The sequence below is a fragment of the Pinus tabuliformis genome, chromosome 4_2 (assembly GCF_031772625.1).
Source record: "Pinus tabuliformis cultivar Carrire ecotype Pingquan chromosome 4_2, CPIR1, whole genome shotgun sequence".
Lineage (NCBI taxonomy): Eukaryota > Viridiplantae > Streptophyta > Pinopsida > Pinales > Pinaceae > Pinus > Pinus tabuliformis.
Genome location: NC_142304.1, coordinates 823434282 through 823459512, shown reverse-complemented (window position 1 = coordinate 823459512; position 25231 = coordinate 823434282).

Here is a 25231-nt window from a genome sequence, read left to right as displayed (position 1 = left end):
TAACAAGCTTGAAGTAAAAAGTGACTCTTCAATTGCATGTACTTTTTATGATGATTATTTCGCTACTTTTGAGAAACATACTACAAGATTTAGATCAAAATTATTGAAGAAGATGGGGTATCAAGGGAAAGGCCTCGGAATTAATGGCTAGGTCATTGTGAATCCCATCAAAGAGGAGGAATTGCCTTGTTATGTGGGACTTGGGTATGTCAAAAAAGAGGTTGGAGAATGCTCCAAGGCAACTAGTAACCATCCAATGATGGATGATCGGAGCACCTCATCACATCCCAATGGTAGTGAGAATTCCATGGGCACTTATCAAAGGTGCACCAGGAATAAGCATTCCATGACGATCCAAAAAGTTTGGAGGAGGAAGAATCATTGTAATTACTACAACAAGGATGGACACTAGAGAGTTGTGTGTCAGATACTCCATGCCCAGAAAACACCTATGAAGAAACCAATTGGTGAATATGTTCAACAAGCGAATCCTCCACAAGGATATGACCCATTCACTTTGATGAGTGGTAGATGGTTATACTAGATATGGTAATTTGTCAGGGTCACATTTGCTAAATCATGTGTTGCAATTGTAAAATTGATGATGTGTTTTCCATCACTTATTAAAGCAACGACGATGTTTTGGCCTTTTATTGATAGATGGGGTATTTATTTATATTATGATGTAAACTTGACCAGAGAGTGTGTGTTGTAAACTCTTGACAAGTATTAAGTTGTTTGAGTCGTGTTTGGTTTCGTATGTGACTGCAAAGAATGTACCACAGATTTGCATGGAATGCAAATGTTGAAATTGTGGTTTGAAAAGGACACATGCAGATTGCAAGATGTCTTCATGCTTTTAGAGGACCAAAAGCTCCTCAGTGGGGAGGAATGATCCAGGTGGCTCCAAAAATGCTCAAGATTCAAAAGTGGCTTTGGAAAAGCTCAAAAATCAAAGTCACCGGATTGAAGTAGAACCAAGTTCATATCGAATATCTCGTTGCAAGATTTCCAACAATGTGAATGGAACCAAAATTCAAGTTCATCTGTCAAATTTATGGTCAACCAAAGTTTTAGTCAAACTAGGCCCATTGGCAGCCACTAACGAGGAAACAATTTGGCATTTACCAGTGCATGGATTCCAACCTCCAGAATGGGTGAATTTATCACCTCTTTAATTTCTTTGGTGACCCTTAAATTCCAGTTGGTGATTTTTGGCCATTGAATTTTTATAAAAATAAATTAAAAAAAGAAAAAGGAAAATGGGGTGGCAGGCTACCACCCCTGCCAACCCCAACAACCTATATGTGTGTGTGTGTGTGTGTGTGTGTGTGAGTTAAATTGGACAACGACCAATTCAAATGGTCTGACCACCAAATAAATCGGGGTCGGTGGGATTTGAACCCTCCCAACTATCGATCGGCCTACCCATGGGCAGCCCCATGACCTACCACCATATGTAACGACCACAACCTTCAAATGGTGTGCCATGCCCAAAATCAAACAAACCGCCAACGAAAGTTGTAATGACCACCAAAAGGAATGACCAATGGGCCAAGCAAACGACATTTTTGGGGAGGCCGCGACGGTTGGAACCTGGGCCTTCCCCCTCCTAATTCAGTCACGCCACCAATGTGCCAACAGGGCCACCATTTGGAACTCTACCACAAAAAATTACTTAAACCAATTGTGTCATTACCCAGGCAATGGAGATCGAGCACGAGGGTTGAGAGGAAGGAACCTTTACACAGTAGTCAAGACAGAACCATGCCTCGCACGTTTTTTGAGATAGAATCTTGTAAGAATATTCTTGATGCTTGACAAATCTTTATATTTCCTTGGAGTATGATTTTACAGAGGTGGAATTATGTCGAATTTACAATCATTTTTCTCAGAATTTCTCAAGGAGCACAGTGGTGAACTCAGAATTTTCATCTGAGTAGTAGAACTCTAGCCAACTAGCGAGAAGGAATCTTTGGGGGAATATTTGAGATTCTCGAGGGTCAAGATTTTGACGGTGTCAAAAAGGGGTCAAGTTTATAGTTGTTTGACATGATTTCGCACGACAAATTCAATGGTAATGTTTGTTTCTACAGTTGATTTGTTCATTTTTAGATCATTTCATAAAATGGAGGTATTAGGGTAATTTATGTAACTAATTGTAATTTGTTTCTACATCCATTTAATGAAAGAGGCCTCCTCACATTCAACAGGTCCCAAAGACGTAGCCCACATTGGGTGAACTCCGCCATCAAATTGTCTTGTGCCTTTGATCACATAGTTGCTTTTTATTTCTGCTTCTTTCAGGTGTTTATGTTACTTGGTTACATGCTCTTTTAAATGAAATTCTATATGCATCCATGAAGCAAAATATCTGGATCATTATCACTTGTATTAATTAAAGTTTGAAGGTGAGGATGTAACATCCATAACTGAACAAATTTCTAATTTTCTTAAAGGTTGTGAATATTACGAAATTGATGATGAAAATTTTGCATGTATCACTTTCTTCCTCACCCTTGACGGTCATGTTAATCGATGGTGTCATACCTTACCATCTGCTTCCATATATTCTTTTCATCATTTACTTAAGGATATTTATCAAGCCTTTGATAGGTATGATTACCGAGATGTTTGTAAAATAATAAACCAACTTAGAATGAAGCCTGATGAATTATTTGAGGATTTGTCTAATCGATTACTTCACCTTTGTTATGAATTTCTTGAAGAAGATATGGATTGGCATTTATTGAAACAAATGTTTGAGCATTTGGTTCATATCTCTTTACATAATGAATTCAAACCACCTGATGTCTCTTCTTCCCCAACTCTTGTAAACCAAGAGACACCCCTTATTTTAGAGTAGGAACCCACCATTCCTTTTGTTCTTTGTCCTCCTCCTTTTCCAGTTCTGATGAGGGTGCCTCCTTGTGATGATAATAAAGCTTGGAAATATGAAAATCAAATTCCTAATCCATATTATCACCCCCCTTATTATTTTCTTGACTCACATCCCATGGAGGAAATCCCAGAATGGCTCATGAAGCCTATGGTGAAGACTAGTCCTTTCATTCCTCAAGATGACATTAGCGCTCTTAACCTTAATCTTGAATCTAGTTCCACTAAAATTGTTATTTCTACAAAGGAAATCTATTATCCTCTATCATGTACATGCAATGACTCTTTGTATCATGATCTTCTTGATCAACATGCTCCACCAACCATTTCTTCACACCCTTTTTATCTTCATGTTGCTGGTTCAAATTGCGATCACGTACAAGGTAGTCACATCTTGCAAGTAGAGGAGCATGAAGGTGAAGATTATTTCAATCTTTCTTCTATTTTTCAAAGTATTTTGTGTGAATATGGTTTCTTCCCATTCTTGGTTGATATTGAATCTGTTAATCTCGGTAATGAATAAAATGAAATCAATTTGTTTAGATCTGTAGTATTCGGATACAATCATTCTGATGATGATAATTATGTTGGTGTATGTGATGATGAATGCCCAAGTGCACCAGTTGATCTTTCGACTTCTCATGAATATTTTAATTTGAAATATTTAGATCTAGAATCAGTTTCAGTCGAAGAATATCCTCTAATGGAAACTTCCTCTTCATCTCACTATCCCTTGTGTCCCACAATTTTTGATGTACCTACATGCAATGACGACACTCCATGCTCTTCAAGTTCTTCATCTTATGAGTTAAATTCTCATTTGGCACAACATAGTGAGGATATACATGATATTGAGTATTCTTTCCATCCCTCATCAGTTATCATTTTGCATAAAGACAATTCTTCAAATCAGCTTGCTCATGAAATTTTCCTGATTCATTCATCCTCGGATTTGCGATCAAAAAAATCTTTCAACTTGGGAAATCTGGTTGTTGGAATTGTAAAACCCGATCAAATCAGTGACAAAGATTCTTGCCATCATGTTAGTAGTGATCTTATTGAAATCAGTGAAAGCATCTATCCTCACACCACGCATGATCTGGTTCAATCTTCAAAACGTGATTTTACAATCCTTGAAAGTTCTTGGACTTGTCATGGAGGCGAGGCACTTCAACTTTCATTGATGGTTATGTTAGGATCTCGCAACTCTGGTAAGATCCCCAAACTGATTCAGAGTCTTGTTTTCCCTTCAAAATTCTTGTTTTTGTGTGGTTTCACTTGATGTAAATTCCTTACTGAAGTATATTTTGCATTGCAGATATAATATTTTGAACTTCCAAGATTCGATTTACAATTGTTTTAAACCCTTTTATTTTTATGGTTTAACATCTCACTATCCGGGTACTTGGAAAGCAGTTGAGGTACTTCCACACTCATTGATGGTTATTCCAAATCGTCATTGTCTTAACATTCCTTCTAATTATGATCATATCTATTTTGTCACAAGATTCTCATCGTAATCCTATGCCTCTAATTAAAAATTCATTTGTTCAAATATTTCGGGGGTTTCAAGAGAATTGTCACAAATTTTATGATCCAATCATTTAATGGTTGGAGAAATCTTACCTGGAGATCTCCCTCGCAAATAACAAGTTTTAATCTTTCCATGTGCTTGCAAAAGAGTTCAGTGTAGAGACACATTCACAAGAATATTTTGAGGTTTGTTGAATGATGTTTTTCATCGAAAACATAAGAATGTGAACTAGTTGGAAGTAGTGGCTATGGCATATCTTTCTATTGATAGGAAAGACGTTTAAATTTTTGAGCAATTTATTCAAGTTTTTATCTGTTCTATTGGACATTGATTTATGTCAGTTTTAATCGATCATATCATTGTGTATGAAGGCCGAGAGTAGCTATGGTGGCTACATTGGAAATTTCATTATATGTGACCCCAAACTTTTAGTTGGTTAGGTTATAAGTAGGTCTAGTTGCATATTAGTTTTCCTGCATATTTATCCTACATTCACTTTCTATAGTTTGTCTTGTGTTTTCTCATTTTGGTTTCGCATCATGTTTTGGTTTAGACTCCTTTTGTTTTGTCTTCTGGTTTTGTTTTCTTGTTGTGTGTTGTCTTTTCTTTCGTTTTCTAAGACCTTGCATGAAGATGCTTTGTTGGCTCAAAAGGAAATGTGGAAAAATAGGCAAGAGCTTTGTAGCGCTACAACATTTGGCTAACCTTTTATCTGTCTTCTTCGTCTTAGTCACATCTTTAGTCAGTGATGTTTTGACAAAAAATACAATCCTTGCGTAAGGAAAGCCTTGGGTTTATCCATGATACCTGTGTATTTCCTAGAAAACTTACATCTTCACTCAGTTCTTTATGTTTCGATATCTTAAAGACAATCCAATCAAGTAGAGAAGGAAAAGGGGAAAATATAAATGAGAAAATCAATATCAGAGGTCTTATATATGCTTCTCTGAAGGGACAACCTCTCCTGCTCTCAATAATTTAAGATCCCTCTTCTTCTCATGAAATAAATAAGTGTCGATGCACAGTCCTATATAAAATAAATAAATAAAGGCGAAAGAAGAGAAAGGCTTCATGTGTAGAGAGGTGAAGCAAGAAACACTGTCAGGTTATTGTCTAGGCTTGCTAGAAATAAAGCAATGTTTGTGTCCATAAAGTGACTCTGTCGAGGTACTATCGAGGCCTGCTGGCAGTGGAGCAACACCAAAGATGAAAAACTACACTCTGAAAATCTAAAGCTCGCAAACTTCATTACCCTTTTCCTAATTCGAAACATTGTGTGATCGTTGATCTTATGTTTGTGTTCAACTGAGCAAAGGAATAAAGGGGACTATATTCATGCACGGGGTAAGTGGGGAAGCCATGGTAATCTGAATGATGAATCAATACTTCTTGAAGAACTAGACCTTGCATAAATAATTTACCAAGGCAGAGAAGCTAGAGTTATACCAGCGTTTCACCAAGTGTTGTTGTTGTGACAACACCCTCCAAAATTTTGTCTACAATCAAATTATGGAGCCTACTTGGGATCTTGTGATCGGTCGTTCCATAGTCACTTATTGGTTGGTGATGCTTTGATTCTTAGATTGCAAGTGTCGAAGTCACTTGCTCATACATGCTCAACGCATAATGAATTCATGAGCACATTCTTTCACGCAATATTGAACAGGCCTAGCGCAGGCCATCAAGATAGCGTCTACGCCATGCTCAACCCATGTGAACAGTTATTTCACATGTTCATTAATAGTTTCTCACTTTCGGATGTGATTTTACTTATATTTTAGTGAGTTTTTCAAACTTGGTGTCTTTTTCACGACTTTCATTTTCATGTTTTCGACTGTCGCTTTTGCTTGTTTTCACTCTAATTAGTGTTATTCTCATGTTATCTTCACTTTTGGATGTGTCTCTCTCACTGTCGTTCACTTATTCCAAGTGTCATTCGCACTTTTCTTTCCTTATCGCATGTGTCGTCTTTTGGCATGGGAAGTGTTGCTCATCACGTAAAATGGAATTTTGGTTTGTCTTGAGGGGTAATCTGTAGAAATTCCTTATAGATTAAAATTGTTTATGTAATTTTCTAAAACAAAAGACTTGAATCTACTCTACTCATCACTAGAAACAATTAATCAATCGAGAAATCACAACATAAACATGAGACAAGATTCAACCACATATGCTCAGAGATTTATCTAAGGGGAAAGCTTGCTGCTCAAAACCCCTTCATATATGTATATTGCATTAGATCAGAAAAATAGAGAAGAAATACAATGCTTGTTCAAGCCTAAACAATATCTGCAAAAGAGTAATCTATCTCACTACTTCGACACTTGCAATATATTGTGCTCATTCCCAAAGTTTTTTCTCCTATTTGTTTTTTTCTTGTTTTTTCTTCCTACAGGTAATATACTATTGTGTAATTTGTCGAGGTTAATCCATATAATAGAACAAAACAGGGGGGAAAATAAGACTAGTTATAACAACTTATTGTGATGTCTCTTCCTATAGGTGGTTTATTTGGGACTTCAACTGCAACTTTTGGACCTGGAACTGCATATTTTCTGCAATGGTAATTGGTGAACAATCTATGTGGAACTAGGCATGTAATTACATAGTTATTGTTTTTTCTTCCTACAGTTAGGCTGTAGTCTTGATCTTAATCCCTCTTCCACGTGAGAATAGGGAGGCCTCAATATCAGAATGAATATAGGAAGTGTGGGAGAGTAATAAGGATTCCTGGGTTCCCTGGTTGCTTGGTTATGTGTTTTAGCTACTCATTTTCTAGGTGCTTTTGCTGATCAAATATTACCTCTAAGGTATGTGAACTCTTTCTTTTAAAGAATGCATGATGTTAGAATTTGTCTATCAAGCAATATATTATGTAAACATTATGGGAATGCTCCTATTTGTTTTTTCTTCCTATAGGTGATATATTATTGTGTAATATGTCAAGGTTAATCCATAAAATAGAACAAAAGATGGGAGAATAGAAGACTATTTATAATTCCTATTTGTGTTGTATGTTCCCATAGTTGGGTTATTTGGGACTTCAACTGCAAATTTTGGACTTGGAGCTGCATATTGTTTGCAATGGTAATTGGTGAACAATCTATGTGGATCTCGTGCATCTCTAGTCTCTACTCTAGTCTTTGATCCAGTCTCTGCTCTAGTCTCTGCTTCAATGGATGAATGATATTAACAATAACAACAACAAAAGTAAACAAAATTGAAAACAAAAAAATCAACATGATAACATTATTCAACAAAATTAAACTTGATAACATTGTGCACACACTCTGATTGTATGTCTCCAACAACTGATGAATAGAATGAATGTAACATTGTGCACACACTCTGATTGTATGTCTCCAACAACTGATGAGTAGAATGAATGTTTCAAATGAAAGTCAGTAAGGGTTGAGGTTGTTTATAATTTTTTGATGTAGAATTTGATTAGTAGGGAAGATTGGCATGGATTTCCATCTCCCAAATTCAAATGTGTGTTCTGGATTGATTTGTACATGATCCAATGGTTGATAAACTTTCATGGTTGATCCTTGTGCTTTCCTATTTTTAATTCCTGAATTGAAAGGGTTGGTGTAGGATCCATATTTATGCAGGAACACAAAAAAATATGGATATACACATAAACACAGAGATGCAGTAGAAATAAAACTTCCTTTCATTAATATCAAAGAACTGAAATATGCTTACATACATAAATGGAAATAAACTAGCTTCGGCGATGGTATCTTATCTCTGAGAAGAGATGTGGCAGCTACATGCCTCTTAACTATGTTACAATGAGGCTCAAAAACCTATTTATTATTTAGAAACAATGGAAAACCCTAAACGATCCAAAAACTTAACTCTAGGAGATGAAGCGCCAAAATTGTGAGCCCCATTTGGGTAAATTGGTACATCAACTTCCCAGGGTTGTAAATTTGGCATACGATCTCCATTTGGCTATCATAATACCTCATTTCAAAGATCTCAAAAAGGAGGTTGCATTAAAGGAAACTTCAGCCTAAAAGCCACTTAAGGAAAAATAATAAAATAAGAGTTATGAATTTTGAAGGGAAAAGAAGAAAACTATTTTGTTTAATTGTATTTTTGGCTTATCTCCTTATAAGTTTATTCAATTTTCAAGTGTAGACACTCGTTGGATCTAGAATTAAATTCCTCATTAAACGATTACCCATTATGCATACTTTTGAGAAGACCCACATTGATAAAAAAAATTAAGATACATTAAAAAAGCATGTGCAACGCAGTTTTTGAATTTATCTTCAATTTTTATCAATGTGGGTCTTATCAAAAGTATGCATAATGGGTACTCATTGGATGTGGAATTAATTTTTCATCCAACAAGTGTCTACACTTGAAATTTGAGTAAACCTATAAGAAGATAAGCCAAAAATACAATTAAAATAAAGTAGTTTTTCTGCTTTTCCCTCCAAAACGTTTACATGTACCTCTTTTTAAATTTAAATAATTTTTATCGGTTTACATATTATGACATGGAAATTACATGAAAATTTCATGGGCACCTTTAAAATAAAATTTCTTCTAATGAAAACATACTGGTAAATTTGTTTGGGGCTTTTTCGGTCTCTCCGTTTTCCCTAAAAACATCTTTAGTCCCTCAAAATGGCTTCGGAAGTTTAGGACCCGAAAAACTAACAAAAATAGTAAGTTGTGCTACAATTAAGGAAACTGAAAAGAAAAAATAGTGGGGGTTCAAGTGGAATAGGCAGGTGGCCACCAGTATCCACCTAGATTAGTTCTCCCCCAAGGAAGCAATGGTCCCCATTGTGTTGAGTGCCTCCATCAGATGAGAAAAATTTTACTAAACTTGGTCCCTGGTGAGCCACTTACCTTGGTGCAGGGTTTGGCCAGATTTGAAAATCCGATACAGTTCGATCTTCTGTTAGCGAGTGTTCTTGATCTACACGTCCATGATTTGATAAGTTGTTAGCTCCCTATAATAATAGTGTATTCTCTCATTGTTATTGTCAGTGTAGCCCCTTTATTGTTATTTTTGTGCCCATGTAGTCACCATATTGTTATTATTGTGCCCCAAAGAATCCTATTGTTGTTATTGTTTTTCCCTTACATTATTATTGTTATCTCGGCTCTGATTATATTGTGACCCTTTATACCCTTATATATAGAAAGGAGGTTTTGTAATTTGAATCATCCAAGAATTTTTTATTTATGTAATGTAAAGGATATTTCCCCCTCGAAGAGGCTAATTTTGAAGTCATTGATCTATCTCTTCTTCTATTTTGTGAGCTGGTTGCATAACATTTGGTATCAGAGCTTTGGATTCTAGGGTTTCATTTCTTCAAATAGACCATCTTGGAATTTTCGCGATAAAATTTTTTATACGAGGCTTCAAAAGCTAAATATTTTACCTCATGGAGCCTAAATCTCATAGAAATTTCTGTAAAAATTTCAGATCTTGGTTCGCTATGTTTTCGAAGATATGCTCTGAGGAAGTTAGGGTGTTTTCAGGCTCTAGAATTCTGTCTCAAACAGTTGACCTAGGAAAAATCATCCTAACTTTTTTTCTATGGGGTTTTACAAGCTATAAATTTTACCACGTGGAGCCAAAATCACAGATAACATCATGTAAAAAAATTCAATATTGCTTCACTATATTTTCAGAGATATGTTGTGAGGAAGTTAGGGTTTTTGTGGGCTTCAGAATTCTGTATCAAACCGGCGACCTAGGGAAAATCGTCATAACTTGCGTTTCAGGCATCGGATTTGAATTTTGTAAAAAGTGGCTGAAATTTCATGGAATGTAGTTTTTCATGTAGCAATTTCAAGGTCGAAGGTTGAAACAGTGACATGTGGAATCCCGTACAACATCACTCTACTGAACTAGTCCATAATCAATTCATCGTGGGATGTTTCGCATAACTCTTTCTTGAAGAATCCAATATTGGTCTGACTTATGGGGTTGGAAATAAGACTCAAAGGGATACCATAGGAAAAAATTTCAGACCTTAGAGATCTTAAATTACAAAGATACAACAGATTCAATATCGAGCTCCTACAAAGCGAAAAAAAAAAATAAAAATAAAATAAAAATATAAAAAATATAAAAAAAAATGTGTAGTTTTTTAAAATTTGCATAAGTTTGGTTTGAAAAAGTAGTTTGAAGTGATTTGAAAGGCATAGTGAAACATAATTATCATTAATTGATGCCCCATATAGAGAAAATGGAAACACCTAATAAGCAACCTGAAATCTCTACCATGACACATGAAGAAGAGGGAGAAATGCAACATAAGATATCAAAAGTACGAAACCAAGTGCAACAAATTTCGCTCTCACAAAAAGTAATAGAAGCTAAGATGGATGGTTTGAATAATGGAATGGAAGTGATCTGAATTGGATCCATAAAGAATAATTAACAGAGCCATGGTTGTACCAGGTTAGGACAGAATTCAAAGAATTTAAAACAACAATCAAAAACACCTCTAAACCAGCGACAATGGCATCCAGCGTGGAACGACGAGGACCTCGGTCAAAGCGCGCTGACCGAGGCCCATGGAGACTACGCGGGAGGTGAATTTAGCCCTTGGGAGGCCCGGATCGGGAAATAGAGGAGGTTTTTGATGCGCGATTAGCGAAAACCCTCAAAATGGGGAAGCCCCGAGCACTCGGTCGCATGGGCACCGGGAAAACCGTGGGATAAAAGGCTAAGCGCTAAAGGCGAGACCCACTCCAAAATCGGCGGTATTGATCGGGGGCATCCATGGGCGGTAAGCAGTTTTGATGGAAAAGGATCGATTCCACTCAGCGACCGACGCGTGGCAAGCGGAGGAGAGAGAAAACCGCTGCTCATCACGCGCTAACGGTCGAGCTAGTCAACCGCACGGGACGAGTGAACGGCATCGGATCGGGGGGCTTCAGATCTAATGGCTGAGATCGTGCCCGATGGAGAAGGCAGAATTGATGGGGGATTAAGCTGCGATATGAAAGAATTGAAGTCCAGATTGACCACCACAGCAGCAAAACACTCATTCCACGACGTAACCGAAGAAATGAACCGACGACGCCGGCTGGCGCAGTTCGCAGGAGGAAAAGTGGCCACTCCCTGTGAGCCTGATGATGATGCCGAGAATAGGGAACTCCAAGCGCAGCTGCAAGCAGGCGATTTGACGAAGGTGGAAGAGGAACTGAATCGCCATGAGCCCAAATGGATTTAAAGCCATGAACAGAGAATAGAAAGGATACAAAAGAATCGGGAACCTGGAGAGGAACACCAAAGATAGAAGACAGAGAAGAGAAAGAATCAGTGAAGCAAAAAAGCAAAAGGAAGACAGAGGGTCGAGCTGACGAAAGGCAGCATCGAGCACTAGAGAGCTTGAGAGATTCAAGCCATCCCTGAGAGAATCTATTAGACTAGAGAGGTCAAAGAGCTAGTAAGGAAGAGAGTCTGTGTACTCCAGTGGCTTGGGGAATCCAAGAACCACCTTGCCAAGCCAATCTGTTTTAGGAGACTCACATTGAGCTCCTTCATTGTAATTCTCTGCTTCAAGACACAATAAAAAGAAAGCCACCACTGAGAGTTGGACCAGAGATGTAGCCCTGGAGGATAGGGTGAACTCCTTATTAATTTCTTGTGTTCTTGTCTTTGCTTACTATATTTCTATGTTGTTTTCCATTTCAAGTGTCTGTGTATTTGCAATCAGATTGATCCATTGCTTAAATAACATAGACACACACACCAACATATGAGTCTGTAATACCTTCATTTAATAATTCATTAACTGAGGTCACGCATAGGGGGATTATCAGATCAGGAAGTTAAAATAAATGGTTTGAAGAATGGCATGGAATCTAATATCGATGGTATAGAAGCAAAATTGAAAGGCAACATGGAAGATTTGAAGAAAGGCATGGAAGGTTTGAAGGAAGATTTGAAAAAGTTGCTACAAGAAAGGCTTCGTAATGGTGAAAAGGTAGAAGAGGAAACTCATGATGAGAATGAAAGAAATGTTAATAATGATTTCATAGAATCTAATGCTGAATTGAAGACCCACCATATTCCAAAGATCGATATGAGGAATTTTTATGGCAAGGATCCTGTAACATGGATATTACAAATGGAGCAATATTTTGATTTCCATAATGTGAAAAACACACAAAAGGTACGTATTTCAACTTTATATTTAAAACCCAATTAATTTGTATGGTATCGATGCCTTTTCTCTCATAAAAAAATTGTCACTTGGTTAATTTTTATGGAGGAAATTATAGCACATTATGAGGATACAAAGAGAAACACCTTCTTTAGCCAATTGATAAATCTCAAACAAAAGGGTTCAATTGCAGAGCACATTGAGGACTTCCAAAAATTGAATATAAGGGTAAATGATACTCCAAAGGAGCATAGGATTTATATCTTCATAGGGACTTTAAAGGATAACATCCAACATGAGTTTCACATTTGGGAACCTGATTCATTGGAGAAGGCATTCAGGTTAGCAAGAAAAATTGAAAGAAAAAATATGGCAACAAGGAAGCCTACCACTCATAACTATAAAGATAGAAGTGTTGTTGCTCCTAGTCTTCCACAACCTACAAGGATGAGACCACAACAACTAGAAGAAAACAGATAAAAGGGGCTTTGTTACAGTTGTGATAGAAAATACTCTAAAGGTCATAAGTGTGCTGAGAAGAAATTACTTTACATAGATTGGGAAGAGGAGGAACAAAAGGAACAAGAAATGTCAAAATAAGAGTATATACACCAAGAACCAACCCCAAAGAAACAAGAAATGAATCTGACCATATCTTGTAATGCATTGACAGGAATTACCACTCCTCGAACTCTCAAGATAGAATGACATATCAAGAAGAAAAAGGTAATAATGTTGACCGATTCAGGTAGTACCCATAATTTTATTCATTGTAAGATAGCCAAGGAATTTAATTGCTTCTTGTATCTAGCACTAGAGTGTCAAGTGATGGTTGCAAATGGAGGAACCATAAATTTCTCTAGAAAGTGTCATAATATCAAGCTATCCATGGGAGAATATGCATTGAATATTCCAATGCTTTCCATTCCAATGGGTCGTATTGATGTTGTACTAGGATTCCAATGGTTACAATCTTTGAGTACGATCACTTTTAATTTTCAACAACTTTTCTTGAACTTTTTTTGGGAAGGAAAGGAAGTTGAATTAAGAAGTATCGCAGAGAAACCAAGAAAGATAATCATCTATAATGGCATGACAAAGCTTCTAAAGAAAGAACAACGAGGCATAATTGCACAATTATGTTCACTAGAGGTTCAAACATCAAAATCATCTATTTCTCTATATCTCCAAAATACTTTGGACAATCATTCTAAGGTTCAAGCAATGGAATTTCACATCGAGAATAAACAAAAAGTTCTCCAACTCTTAAATGATAACCTCACTTTGGTGTAGAATAGAATGAAACAACAAGCATATCAACATCGCAAAAAAAGAAGTTTTGATATATATGACTGGGTATTTTTACAGATACAACCATGCAAACAAATGTCCCTCAAGCTAGATAAGAAGGATAATAAACTATCACCAAAGTATTATGGTCCTTACAAGGTGTTGCAAAAGATTGGTACTATGACATACAAATTGGAGCTTCCTGCATATTCCCAAGTGCACCCAGTTTTCCATGTTTAATGCTTAAAGAAGGTTATAGGTGACAAGCTCCAAGCTCAAACAATATTACCATAACTTGACGAGAAAGGAAAAGTCATATTGGAACCTGAAGCAGTCATGGACAAAAGAACTCGATAACTATGAAATCGATCAATTTCAAAGTATCTCATCAAGTGGAAGGACTTACCCGTTGAAGATTCTACATGGGAGGATGAGAATTTTATACAAAAGCATCCAGAACTACTCAAGCAATGAGGACAACACTTTTTTGAAGGAGAGGGGCATGTTAGGTCCTTATAATACTAGTGTATCTCCTCATTGTTATTGTTAGTATATCCCCTTTATTGTTATTGTTGTGCCCACATAGTCCCCATATTGTTATTATTGTGCCCCATAGAAGCCCACTATTGTTATTGTTGTGCCCTTACATTATTATTTTTATGTCGACTCTAATTATATTATGGCCCCTTAGACTTCTATATATAGAAAGGAGGTTTTTTCATTTGAATCATTCAATAATTGTTCATTTATGTAATGTAAAGGAGGTTGCCCCCTCAAAGAGGTTAATTTTGAAGTCGTTGATCTATCTCTTCTTCTATTTTGTAAATTGGTTGCATAACATCAGTTGTGGCTTGTTCCATGCTGTTTGGGTTTAATTCTGTTGGTGTGAGTTGTTCTGTAGGGTATGATGTGTCCAATAATGGTGTAAAGTATTGTCGAAGGTGGTCCACATTGAACACTAGGTGCAAGCCAAGGAATAGTGGAATGTTGAGCTCAAAATTATTTTCCCCTATAACCTTAGTAATGGTGTAAGGACCATATCGGAGTATGGTGGAGGACAAGAATGTGAACAATGGATGTGACGATTAATGGCAGACATGACGGTTGCGAGAAGGTCTGATGGTCGGGAAGCTCAACAGGGAATGTATGCTAGCGGTTGTCAGACGGAAAGGAGTGGCAGACCAAGAGCATAGGATGACAAGGCAAGTGGTTGGGAAATTGAAGAGATGCACAATGACTAGGTAGCAAAAGATGTGGGAAGGTCGATGAGTAGCGGAAGATGCAGTCATAACAGAGGTTGCAGGATGGTGTTCGAGGACTTGTTGATATCAAATGACAAGGGACAATTGACAACAATGTAGATGAAAGCTCGAGTGCGGAAATGGCAGAAGATGAATCTTCGAAGGAACGAAGGCTCTAATACCACTGTTAGAGAAAAAATCTAGTATGCAGAATACTTGTATGTAAATAAGTATATATAAGTAATTTTTTATTATTGAGAATGAATGAATGATATTTACATTGCATTTGTCGCAATTACCTATATAGGCATTAACTGGCCACGAAGGTGAATGGTCATGTCATTTGACTCTTTAACCTTCCATAACTAATAATTGTTTGTTAAACAATTAACTAATTAATTAAATTATTATTATTATTTAATTAATTAATATTGTATGGATTATTTTATTCATAACACAACGTTGGTCAAAGACAAGTTTGCAATAGAAGGGTGGAATTTTAGCCTGAGGTAGCAAAATAAAGGGCGGAAATTCAGTGAAATGAACCACTGTAATTTTTGGTCAAAGGACTGAGTTTGACACGTAGTCAAACTTGTAGTAAATGACCCAAAAAGAGAATATAAATTTTGTCGAACTAGAGTTAATGAACCTTAGAATATTTCGGCCTCCACATACAGTCAAAGTCTCAGTCAAAGAAAATAAAATACTCTCAAGTCAAGTAGGTCAAAATGCAGTCAAACATATGGTCAACATAAACCAAAATTTCTCCTTCGCTTCTTCAAACATGTGGATGAATCACCTTCATGTTTTAGATCAGATGTGATGAAAGGATTAGATGATGTGATGCCAAATGAGGGTCAGCGAGCTCTTATTTATATGTGATCTTGGAGGAGGGTTTGACCTTGGGGTCAAACCCGTTAATCAAGTGGCATCGACTAGTACATTTTAGGCCAACTTGGTCATCATACAAAATATAATATTTCTTCTTTGTTTCGCAAATGAAAATACCGACTACAACTAACAATTTTCAATAGATTCACCCAATCAATGTTGAACTTGATATGTTTACAATGAGTAATCATTATCCAATACATTAGAATAAATGATACTTAGAGTTCAATAGATGTTAATAGTATAACCAAACCATAATTAATTTTTTAATGTCGAGTGTGGAGCCCTCTGCACCGCAATTAATATCAGTCGTTGTTGGTTCCAGCACTAGTCAACAAAAAATTGAATAAAAACACATAATGTATGACAACTTTTATTATTTTGATTATCAAAACCTTGTAGTTATATGCTTTAATCTTCTAAAGTTTGAGACAATTTATATATTTAAATCCTTTGTTTCTAATTGAGTTAATTTGAATATGCAGAGTGCGGAGGTGTGGAGGAAGCTTTTGTTGTGCAGAGTGTGGAGAAAGCACAACGAAATTGATATATTAATTTTGTGTGACTTAAATGTCTCGCTATGCACTTACTTCATATATAATTGTGGTTTGCACAAATGATTGTGTTAGGCCGCAATCTCCACTAGTTCTAAACGATACACTAAGGATTTGTGCCAAAAATAAATAAATGTCTCCCATCACTAGTGTGTTGTACTATCACCTACCACTTATTTTGGCAACATAAGCATATTTATTTGTTTGCTTGTTTTTGGAATTACTTTCATTGTGTAGAGTGTAGAGTAATAGAGAAATCTTTCATTGTGTGGAGTGTGAACGTGTGAATCAAGATTTTATTGTGCAGAGTGTGAAGAAATCACAATGAAGTTGAAAGCACAATTCACTTGCTTCATATATAATGTTGTTGAGTGTCTCTTGGCCTCCATTTGATATAGCTACTTAATTCTCTATATATTTAGCAGTTTGGGACAACTGCTATAATGATTGCAAAGTGTGTATATCTCAGGGTTTAGCTTTCATTGTACAAAGTGCAAGGTGCAGAAGAAACTTTCATTGTGAGTAGTACGAAATTGTGGCTTGCAGAAACAATTGCATATACAAATTGTTCTCAAATAATGACAAAATGCGGAACTTGAACAAAGAGGCAAGGGCTATGTTGCTACACAATTATTTCCCTTATTTTCTTTAGCATGTTTATGTTATGAATTTGCACAATTTTAAAGAAAAGAGGTGGTAACGGTGGTAATGTTAGTATGTTTTAGCACACTATCATTCTAAAATATTAAGAAATATAATTAATATTAGATGGATGAATGGGATTTAACCTCCTCATAATATTTTAGAATATTTTTAACACCCACAAATTAAAGATTGCAATTTATCTCAAAAGTAATTATGTCCTTTTCACTTTTCAATAAAATTGATTAATTAAAAAATGTCATATGAAATTAGTTATGGTTTTTTTTGGACATGTAGTGTTGATAAGCCATGGTATTGGTCATTGTAACAAACTTGATTTACAGGTTAAGAAACTCCATGATAAAGTGAGGAAAAATCTCCAAGATTGTGAATCTTGTTGCATGCTTTTTTTTCTTTAAATGCAAATATATTTAATTGATATATTTATTTATTTTTATAATTAATACAAATAATAATAAGTTAAAATAAAGTTATAATTTAGTTAGTTTTTATTATTTTTTAAAATTTTGGTAATGTAAATCAATTTTTTTGTTACTTATGGTTCATTGTTGCCTTTCAAAATTTATTAACCATATAATTGCATTAGTAATAATATTAAATTAATTAAACAAAATTTCGATAACACATTAACATCTTGCCTTTTAAAATATTAATGAAATAATTTTTTCATTTAATATATATTATTAATTTTTGAAATATTCAAAACATTAATAAATACATTGAACTTTTTATCTCATACACATTCAATTTATTTATTCAACAACGATTTGTGGATGTCGTGTGGTTGGCCTCTTACAGCAGATCTGCCCGATAATAGTATCAAATGATGAATATTCTCTCCATCAACATCAGGGGACTCGGGGCAAGTCCCAAATACAATGCTCTAAAATGTTTATTCTTTTCTTCTTCATACAGATTGATCTTAATATAGGAAACTATGCATAACTGTCAGGATACCATCTCTTACTTCAGGCGAATGTTTCCTTCCTGGTATATTGTGGCAACAGAGGCATCGGGTCTTTCAGGAGGTCTTGTTGTGATATGGGATCCGAGATGGGTCTCTGCAAAAACATTCAGATGCCTTGGAGGAATTCTAGTTTCTGCAAATTTTAGAGGATGTCCCGACAGAATTCATATTTTGAATGTTTATGCTCCGTATAAGGACATGTCATCCTTTTGGGACTGTTGGGCCCTATAATACAAGTGATTACCCCATTACTATTGTAGTTATACCCCTTATTAATATTGTTGTGCCCCTATTGCCCCCATATTGTTATTATTGTGCCCCATAGAATCCCTCTATTGTTATTTTTGTGGCTTTATATTATTATTGTTAGGTTGGCTGGATTATATTGTGACTCCTCAAACTCCTATATATAGAAAGGAGGTTTTGTCATTTGAATCATCCAAGAATTGTTCATTTATGTAATGTAAAGGAGGTTTCCCCCTCGAAGATGCTGAATTCTAAGGCATTGATCTATCTTTTCTATCTTTTCTTGAGCTGGTTTCATAACATTTGGAATCAGAGCATTGGATTCTAGGGTTTCGCTGCCCCAAACAGGTCATCGTGGAATTTTCTCTATAACTTTTTTTCTGCGATGTTTCAGAAGTTGCAAAAAAAACCCATTTGAGAAGAAATCACGCTGAACCTTGGGTCCGAATTTCAGAGCTTTTCACACTATATTTACGGAGATATGATCTGAGGAAGTTGGTCTTTTTGAAGACTCCTGAATTACATTCCAAACAGGTGACCTAGGGAAAATCGTCATAACTTTCTCTCTGGGGATCGGATTGAAATTTCGTAATAAGGTACAAAAATGGGATGGATTTTAGTTTCTTGTATGAATTTTTCAGATCCAAAGGTCGAAACAGTGACTCGTGGCACGTCGTACAAGTTCGCTCTACTGAACTAGTCTATAATTAGGTCCCTGAGGGAGATTGTGCATAACTCTTTCTTGGAGAATCCAATTTGGATCATACTAGTGGCATTGGAAAGAGAACATAGAAGGCTACTACAGGTTGAAATTTCAGAACTGGATGATTAGAAATTACAGAGATACATCAGATTCAATATCAGGCTTCTACAAAGTGAAAAAAGGTGTGTAGTTTTTTTTAATTTTTTGCGTAAGCTTGGTTTGAAGGAATTCAAAGGGCATAGTAAAGCATTATTATCGGTAGTTGATGCCTTGAGGAAAGAAAATGCAAACACCTAGTAAGAAACCTGAAAGCTCTAGCATGACTTGTGAAGAAGAGGAAGAAATGCAACATGATATAGCAAAATTACGAGACCAAGTGCAACAAGTGTCACTTGCACAAAAAGGAACAGAATCTAAGATGGATGGTTTAAAGAAAGATGTAGAAGCTAACATGGATGGTTTAAAGAAAGGCGTAGAAGCTAAGATGGATGATTTGAAGATAGATTTGAAGACAGACATGGAAGAATTGAAGAAGTTGCTACAAGAAATAGTCACTAATTGTGAAATAGTAGTAAAGGAAACTCATGATGAGAACAAAAGAAATGTTAATCATGATTCCATAGACTCTAATGTTGGATCGAAGACTCACCATATTCCAAAAATCGATATGAGGAAGTTTGATGGCAAGGATCCCGCCACATGGATATTACAGATGGAGCAATTCTTCGATCTCAATAATGTGCAAAACACACAAAAGGTACGTATGGCAACTTTATATTTGGAACCAAATCAGTTTGTATGGTATCAATGGCTTTGCTCTCGTAAACAATTTATCACTTGGGCAATTTTTACGGAAGAATTGATAGCACATTATGAGGATACAAAAAGCAACACTTTTTTTAGCCAATTGATAAGTCTCAAACAAAAGGGTTCAATAATGGAGCACATTGAGGAGTTCCAAAAATTGAACATAAGGGTAAAAGATATTCCAGAGGAGCATAGGATTGATGTGTTCATAGGGTCTTTAAAGGATAATATCCAACATGATGTTCGCCTTTGGGAACCTGATTCATTAGAGAAGGCATTCAGGTTAGCAAGAAAAATGGAAAGCAAAATTATGGCAACCGAGAAGCATACCACTCACAACTATAAAGACGGAAGTGTTGTTGCCCCTAGTCTTCCACAACCTATAAGGTTGACACCACAACAATTGGAAGAAAAAAGAGCAAAAGGGCTTTGTTACAGTTGTGATAGCAAATACACTAAAGGTCATAAGTGTGCTGAGAAGAAATTATTCTACATAGATTGTGAAGAGGAAGAAGAAAAGGAGCAAGAAAGGTCAAAAGAAGAGGATATACTCCAGGAACAAAGCCTAGATGAAGAACAAATAAATCCGACCATATCTTGTAATGCATTGGTGGGAATTACCACTCCTCAAACCATCAAGATAGAAGGACAAATCAAGAAGAAAAAGGTAATAGTGTTGATTGATTCAGGAAGCACCCACAATTTTATTCATTGTAAGGTAGCAAAAGAATTGAATTGCTTCCTATATCCAGCACCAGAGTGTCAAGTGATGATTGCAAATGGAGGAACAATAAATTTCTCTGGAAAGTGCCATAATATCAAGCTATCCATGGGAGAATATGTATTGACTAGCCCAATGCTTTCCATTCCAATGGGAGGTGTTGATGTTGTACTAGGAGTCCAATGGCTACAATCCTTGGGTACAATAGCTTTTAATTTTCAAGAACTTTTCATCAAATTTTCTACGGAAGGAAAGGAAGTTGAATTAAGGGGTATTGCAGGGAAACCAGGAAAGATAATCAGCTCTAATGGTATGACAAAGCTTCTAAAAAAGGAGCAAAGAGGTGTAATTGCACAATTATGTTCGCTAGATGTTTCCACATCGGAATCATCTATTTCTCCAGATCTCCAAAAAGTCCTGGACAATCATTCCAAGGTATTTGAGACTCCCAAAGGTCTCCCACCTATGCGTGATCATGATCATGCTATTCATCTGATTCCAGGAAGTGTTCCTCCAAACATCAGGCCGTACAGATATCCCTATGTCCAAAAGAGTGAAATTGAACGTATGGTTGCAGAAATGCTAGAGGCTGGTATAATTCAACCGAGTCAAAGTTCTTTCTCTGCTCCAGTAGTATTGGTGCACAAGAAGGATGGATCATGGCGCATGTGTCCGGATTATAGGGAGCTCAACAAGCTCACTATTAAAGATAAGTTCCCCATTCCTGTCATTGATGAATTACTGGATGAATTGCATGGATCAATTTACTTCACCAAGTTGGATCTTCGTTCAGGATATCATCAAATCAGAATGAAGACTGAAGACATTCCGAAAACAACATTTAGAACTCATGAGGGTCATTATGAATTTTTGGTCATGCCTTTTGGCCTTACCAATGCACCTTCAACATTTCAAGGTTTGATGAATTCAATTTTCAAACCATTCCTTAGAAAATTTGTGTTAGTATTTTTTGATGATATACTAATCTACAGCAAGTCTTGGAAGGATCATGTTGAACATGTTGACAGGTGCTACAACTATTGGAGGAGAAACAATTATATGCAAAAAGATCCAAATGTTTCTTTGGAGTCCAGGAGGTGGAATATTTGGGTCATATTGTATCTCATGAAGGAGTTAAGGTAGACCCTAGCAAAATTAAAGCCATTAAGGAATGGAAAATCCCCACATCCATAAAGCATCTGCGAGGATTTCTCGGGTTGACAGGGTATTATCGCAAGTTTGTTAAGAATTATGGGAGAATAGCAGCACCTCTAACAACATTATTGAAGAAAGATGCATTTTCATGGACTCCGGAAGCAACAAAGGCCTTTGAACATCTTAAAGAGGCAATGTGCCAAGCACCGGTCTTAGCTACACCAGACTTCACAAAAACCTTTATTGTGGAATGTGATGCTTCAGGAAATGGAATTGGTGCTGTTCTAATGCAAGATGAAAGACCCATTGCTTTTGAAAGTCGTCCAATCAAGGGAAAGTTTTTAAGCAAAGCTATTTATGAGAAGGAAATGTTGGCAATACTCCATGCACTTAAGAAATGGCGACCCTACCTAATGGGAAGACACTTCAAGGTAAAAACGGATCATGATAGCCTTAAATACTTTTTAGAACAAAGATTATCCTCTGAAGAGCAACAAAAGTGGGTCACAAAGATGTTGGGTTATGACTTTGAAATCATCTACAAAAAAGGGAAGCAAAATGTGGTGGCAGATGCACTCTCAAGAAAGGATGAGGATGTGGAAGCATTGTTGTGCGCCATTTCTATTATCCAACCAGATTGGATAAACGAAGCAAGGGAGGAATGGAAGAATGACGAAGAAGTGTGGGCACTTATTCGAAAGTTACAACAAGATTCCAGTACGTCTGATACATTTAGCTGGAAAAATGATTTGTTATGGTACAAAGATCGCTTATACCTCTGTAAGAATTCCCAGCTAAAACAAAAGATTCTTATGGAATTGCACACTTCTCCCTTAGGAGGGCACTCAGGATTTTTAAAAACTTACCACAGGGTTAAGAAGGAATTTTTTTGGGATGGCCTTAAATCAGATATTCAAAAGTTTGTGGCGGAATGTTTGGTTTGCAAACAAAATAAAGTTGAAACAATTAAGACACCGGGTCTATTACAACCTTTATCCATTCCAAGCCAACATTGGGAGGAGGTTTCAATGGATTTTATCACAGGTTTACCCAAGTCTGAGGGAAAGAGTGTCATCATGGTGGTAGTTGACAGACTTACCAAGTATGCACACTTTTGTGCATTATCACATCCATTTAAAGCCAGTACAGTTTCTACTGCATTTATGGAAACAATTCAAAAGCTACATGGAAACCCAAAGATTATTGTAAGTGACAGAGATCCCATTTTCACTGGAAATTTTTGGACAGAATTATTTTCTTGTCTTGGTACTCAGTTAGCTCATAGCTCATCTTATCATCCTCAATCTGATGGGAAAACTGAGATAGTAAACAAATGTTTGGAAGGATATCTTTGTTGCTTTGTATCTGATAAACAGACACAATGGGTCAAATGGTTGCCTCTGGCTGAATGGTGGTATAACACTTCCTTCCATACAGCAACAAAAATGACCCCATTTATGGCACTTTATGGGTATCAACCACCATCCATCACATCATATTTAAGAGAAAATTCTAAGGTTCATGCAGTGGAACATCACATCGAACATCAACAACAAGTCCTCCAACTCTTAAAGGATAACCTCGTGTTGGCACAGAATAGAATGAAACAACAAGTAGATCAACATCGCAGTGAAAGAAGTTTTGATGTAGGTGATTGGATATTCCTACGGCTACAACCATATAAGCAAATGTCCCTCAAGCAAGCTAAGAAGGATAATAAATTATCACCAAAGTATTATGGTCCGTACAAGGTGTTGCAAAAGATTGGTACTATGGCATACAAATTGGAGCTTCCTGCAGCTTCTCGATTGCACCCAGTTTTCCATGTTTCATGTTTAAAGAAGGTTATAGGCGACAAGCTCCCAGTTCAAACAATATTGCCAGAACTTGATGAGGAAGGAAAAATTATATTGGAATCGGAAGCAGTCACAGAAACAAGAACTCGACAGCTACGAAATCGATCAATTTTAGAGTATCTTATCAAGTGGAAGAACTTATCCGTTGAAGATTCCACATGGGAGGATGAGAATTTTATGCAGAAGTATCCAGAACTACTCAAGCGTTGAGGACAACACTTTTTTGAAGGAGAGGGGCATGTTGGGTCCCTATAATACTAATGATTACACCATTACTATTGTATTTATACCCCTTATTAATATTGTTGTGCCCCTATTTCCCCCATATTGTTATTACTGTGCCCCATAGAATCCCTCTATTGTCATTTTTGTGGCTTTATATTATTATTGTTAGGTCAGCTGGATTATATTGTGACTCCTTAGACTCCTATATATAGAAAGGAGGTTTTGTCATTTGAATCATCCAAGAATTGTTCATTTATGTAATGTAAAGGAGGTTGCCCCCTCGAAGAGGCTGAATTCTAAGGCGTTGATCTATATTTTCTATCTTTTCTTGAGCTGGTTTCATAACAGGGACTCTTTCATTGCTTCTGAAATCTTGGAAAATGAAGCGCTCCTCATAGCAGGAGATCTAAACTGCACGATGGGACCAGATGAAGTGTGGGGAAGGGGGAAGAAAGCTGATTCTATTGGGGAGAAAATCAAGGAAGCTTTGATGCTTTTCAATTTTGTTGACATATCTCCGGATTCATTGTCTCCCACATGGGATAATGGTCGCTTGGGCGAGGCCTATATAGCAAAAAGATTGGACAAATTTATTATGCACGAACAGTTGATTGAGAAGCATGGTATCCCGACCTCTCACATTCTCCCGATTTTTATTTCCGACCATAGGCCGGTCTCTCTTCAATGGTTGTCCTCTAATGTTCGCAAAGGTTATCCATTCAAATTTAATCGTTATTGGCTTGAAGAGGAAGCTTTTGTCAACATGGTTCGGGAGTGCTGGACGGCTAATGATATTCCTGTGCAGGCCTCTCCATCGCAGCTCTTTATTTACAAACTGACCAATCTTAAATCCAAGGTTAAAGAGTGGCAAATCCGGAAAAAAAAATTGAAAATTGTTATGAGCTGAAACAGATTGAAAAGGAACTTGCTGTATTAGCTGAGAGCATGAAGACTCAAACCATGCCATGGAATTCTCGGGCCCGGATATGGGAACTCGAAAAGAAGAGACAAAATCTATTAAAGATTGAAGCAATCTCTTGGAAGCTCAAAAGCCGAATCACTTGGATGAAAGAGGGCGACAAGAACACCAAGTTCTTTCATCGATTTGCTAGTAAAAGAAGAGCTGTCAATTCCATATGGCAAATCAAAAACGATGCCGGCATTTTCCTGTACTCTCAAGAAGACATAGCAAACGAAGCTGTCAACTATTTCAAAAAGGCATACAAAAGAGAGGATAACAAGGAGTTTAATGACATTCTATGGGGTATTGATCCTTTTTCAAATATGTTCAACGATGAAGATAATGAAAGGCTCTTTGCTGAGATTT